Below are 4,354 nucleotides of genomic sequence, written 5' to 3'. Positions count from 1 at the left end.
TCTCTCTGTCTCTCTGTCTCTCTCTCGTATCCTAGTCCTTTATCTGAACTTCTCCTTGCCTTCCAATAAACCCTACCTTGGATTGTACTTACCCCCCTCTTCCCCATCACTACCATACCATTCTCCAATAGAAGGTAAGCTACATGAGGACAAGGAACTGTATAATTTTTTAAAATTGTATCCCAGGCACCTAGAATATAGGAGCCATTTACAAAATATTTATTTATTTGCCAAGTAGAAACATGGGTAGTGCCAAAGAGCCAGTGCTGAGGCCAGAGAGACCTGGGGACAAATTATGCCTCAGACACATACTGTAATAAAATGCCTTGATTTAGGTTTTTGATGAAAGTGTTTGGTGATTGTATATGCCCTGTATTTACTTACGTGTGTACCTGCTGTTCCTTCTGAGGAATGTAATCATTTTGTTAATCATGCTAGCAATAATTAATAAAAGGGTTAGTGGCACTCTTGAATGCCAAAGATCCCTCATGGAACCCATTTAGGGTTTATATGCCCTTGGGAAGAGTGGGTGTCCCTGTGGATGGTAATCAACTCTGATTGGTTAACATTTATTGAGAATGAATATTATAATGAGAAGTGGGGTTATTCCAATGAGGGTCTGGATGACTGACTCTGACTTGGACTGCAATCACTCAGTCTTGGTCAAAGAGACTTATCTATACCCATATCACCCTGTTTAGGGTAATCTAGACAAAAGGGAGAATCTGCCTTTCCCCAGACCTATCTGAGTAAAACACAACGGGCCAGAATCCATCAATTCACCTAAATTAAAATTTCTTTACTATATGAATAGAGCTTTCCCTGTCATTATCAGCCCTGTACTTCAAAGGCTTCTTGAATAACCTACAGGGGCTGATTTCTGAATGAGAAAGTAGAAAAGGGGGAAAACCTGAGTTTTAATTCAACAATTGGTTATTAATGTAAGAAAGAAAGAATTTCCCTCATTATAAAATGAGGGGATCTTTAAGGTCTCTTTCCCCTCTAGCAATGACTATATCCTGACACTCAATAAACAAGATCTGATCAGCACGTAGTAAAGAATCTTACATTCAGTTATTGCTTTTCTGTATACTTAGCTGACTATAGGATATTCCACATGATTGAGATATTGGGTCAGTCATGATCAGTTTAGAGACAAATTCTTACCAGTCAATAAAAATGCATGGGTCTTTGGCCAGGTGCAGATTCTTACATTTGTATAAGGAGTCAGATTTTTTCTGGATTTTTTTTGTTGCTGACAAAGTGAAGTTGTCTTAGGGGAAGAGCTAGGGAGGGGAGACCAATATTTGTCTCCATAGCTTAGAGTTTGTTCCATGCTAAGCCAAGGATGATCTTGGGAATTTTTTTTTATTTTTTTTGCTTTTTGGAGGGGGAAAGGAGGGTAGGGCAATTGGGGTTAAGTAACTTGCCCAGAGTAACACAGCTAGTTTTTTGTGTTAAGTGTCAGAGGCCGGATTTGAACTCAGATCCTCCTGACTTCAGGACCAGTGATCTATTCACTGCACCACCTAGCTTCCCCCATATTGGGAATTTCTAAGACAATGGTCTGCAACAGAGGGCTCTGATCTCTGCCGAGACATTGGCGTCTGAAAAGAAATGACTTAATATTAGCTTAAGAGCATTCTACTTTGTGTGGTATCCGTGTTTGGTGCTACGACTAATGAGTTAGAAGTCTGCCCTTATTAGGAAGAGATGCTAGCCACTATAACTTAGGAAACTGGTGAGACAGTGGACAGGTAATCCTAAAGAAATGAAGCCCAGAAGTTGGTAGCAGGGACCAAAGTCCAGAAGATTATGTACCCAATGGCCAATACACTGGAGATCAATGGAACAACAGCCAGCTGAGGCTAGGTGCTTATCAGTCACATGAAGCTTTCATGGGACCAGTGGAGTATCATACGCTGCAATGATGCCAGCCACAGAAGGAAGCAGGCTCAATGATAGTAGCATGGTGAAATTATCAGAAGGCATTTGTGGTTGAACAACTGTGTTATCCCTCCATGAATGTGCCTTGGTTATATTTTTCTCTAAATATGCATTGTACTACTCACGACACTGATAATATATTTATTTGTCCTTCAGATTTATGGACAGGAGGTGATCAATACTGACTTTATGTATTTACTTTTACTATTCATTAAATGTCTTTGCTTTGAATTAGTTGTGTCCTCTAGATGACCAGAAAAAAAAGTAAACACATCAATGGGGGCTCATGAACTACTGGCTTGAGTGGATTGTGCATTCAGAGAGTACATTGAACCTGAAAGATCAATTCTACAGAGATGGGGGTGTGTGGGGAGATGCTACATTTGCAAACAACTTCTATCTTTTCATTAACTATTGATTAGAAGATAATTAAAAGACTTAAAGAATATTAAACGTACTGCAAGGAAGGTACCATCACTCAAATAAAAAATTCATCATTTGGGAGTTGTGAATTTGAATTCCATTTCTGAAATTCCAATGGCATTTCATTCCACTAAGGGAAAGCCAGCTGGCACAGTGAATAGGGTGCTGGGCTTGAATCAGGAAGCCTGGAGATGAAATACTAGCTATGTGACCTTGGGCAAATTATTTAACTTCTATTGATATTCTATCAAATTATTAACTTCAGATTTCTCAACTATAAAATGGGGATAATAATACCACCTACTTTCCAGGGTTGTTGGAAGGATCAAATGAGATAAAAATTGTAAAACTCTTAGCATGGGGCCTAACATATAGTAAGAATATATAAGTGCTAGCTATCATTTTCACTATCATTATTTCTGACATTAAATTGCATCTGACACTAAAATATGATCTAGAAACAAATCTAGCTGAATGACAGTATTTTCCTCCAAACCTGGGAACAGTAAAATATAATATAAAATTTTTGGCAAAGTGCTTAAACATATTCTTAAAATATACCTCAAAAATATACAAATTGTTACAAAGTAAAGGGCTTAAAACAGAAATAAAACAGAAGGCAATGTATTGTACTAATTTTCAGTTATGCATACCAAAATATCAAAGGGAAATTACCAGATAAATTTCTATAAGATGTTACAAATGACCAAAGTAGAATTTCTTCTGCAATACTGTTTCTAAAAATTAATAAATAAATAAAGCTACTATGGTCAATTGCTTGAAAATTTAATAGTATTTTGTTTTTCCAATTACATGTAAAGACAATTTTCAACATTCATTTTTTGAAAGACTTTGAATTCCAAACTTTTACCTCTTCCTTACCTCTTCCTCAAGACAGCAAGCAATCTGATAATAGGTTATACATGAACAAGCATGTAAAATATATTTCCACATTAGTCATGTTGTGAAAAAAGAAACAGAACAAAAAGAAAAAAAAGCAAAAGAAAGTGAAAATAGTATGCTTCAATCTGTATTCAGATTCCATCAGATCTTGCTCTGGATTATTGTCTTTTTGAATGTTGGATAGAGCACCAGGCCTAGAGTCAGTAAGACCTGGGTTCAAATTCAGCCTCAGATACTAGCTATGTGACCCTGTGCAAGTCATTTATCTTGTTTGCCTCAGTTTCCTTGTCTATAAAATAAGTTAGAGAAGGAAATGGCAAATCACTCCAAGATCTTCACCAAGAAAACCCCAAATAAGGTCACAAAAAGTCAGAGATGACAAAAATGACTAAACAAAAAAATTTTAAATCAAAATCCACTTGGGGAAAAGTGTCAAAATTTAGTTTTGATAAATACCTTTCTCCCTGAAATGATCAAGGAATTCTATTTATGCAACAATATGGAGAACCTCAGGACAAACCTAGACATACTGAAATCATAACAATAAGAAGAGAAAAGTTCAACAAGATATTTCAGGACTGTTACAAAATGATTGAAATAATTATAGCTAGAAAAAGATATGAATGAAAAAAAGAGAAGATGTGAAATGAAGACCGAGAAGCATTTTTCATTCTTTTTTTACCTATAGCCTAGGAATATCACTTACTTTTGTTGTGTCTTTCTTCTAGGCTGTTTTCTCCTGCACTTTAGACACTACAGATAAGTGGCAGTCAAACCGAGTCTGACGGCAGACCACTTCCACCTACGTCTTTTCATTTCCTTAGAAACAGTGTGATCAAACAGCAACAACTATATGGAGACTTCCTGTTATTCAAGACACTTTCTAGGACCTTTGCATAGATATCAATGAAACTTATTGATGTTAATTTGGTAGTCAAAGCTCATGGGAGCTTATGAGTATGCATTACTGTCATCCCTATTTTAATTTTTTTTTTTTTGCCTTTAGGAGGGCAATTGGGGTTAAGTAGCTTGCCCAAGGTCACACGGATAGTTTTTTTGTGCGGGTGTTGAGTTGTTTGTG

At 36.6% G+C, this 4,354-nt stretch overlaps 1 protein-coding gene across 2 annotated transcripts in view; it reads right to left on the bottom strand.

The window, feature by feature from the left end:
* The window catches only part of HPGDS (hematopoietic prostaglandin D synthase), a 44,570-nt gene extending 40,442 nt beyond the window's left edge, over positions 1–4,128 (bottom strand). The window contains exon 1 of one of the 2 annotated variants that reach the window (XM_069094519.1): positions 3,980–4,128. The gene's annotated coding sequence lies outside the window, so the exon portion shown is untranslated. The remainder of the gene's footprint in view (positions 1–3,979) is intronic. The other variant, XM_069094516.1, reaches the window with a different exon arrangement.
* Positions 4,129–4,354: the final 226 nt, after the last annotated feature.

This window comes from Petaurus breviceps, unplaced genomic scaffold, assembly GCF_028583685.1.
Source record: "Petaurus breviceps papuanus isolate PSGF00001 unplaced genomic scaffold, PetGlider_PUasm1.0 126, whole genome shotgun sequence".
NCBI lineage: Eukaryota > Metazoa > Chordata > Mammalia > Diprotodontia > Petauridae > Petaurus > Petaurus breviceps.
This window is presented reverse-complemented; position numbering and strand designations above follow the sequence as displayed.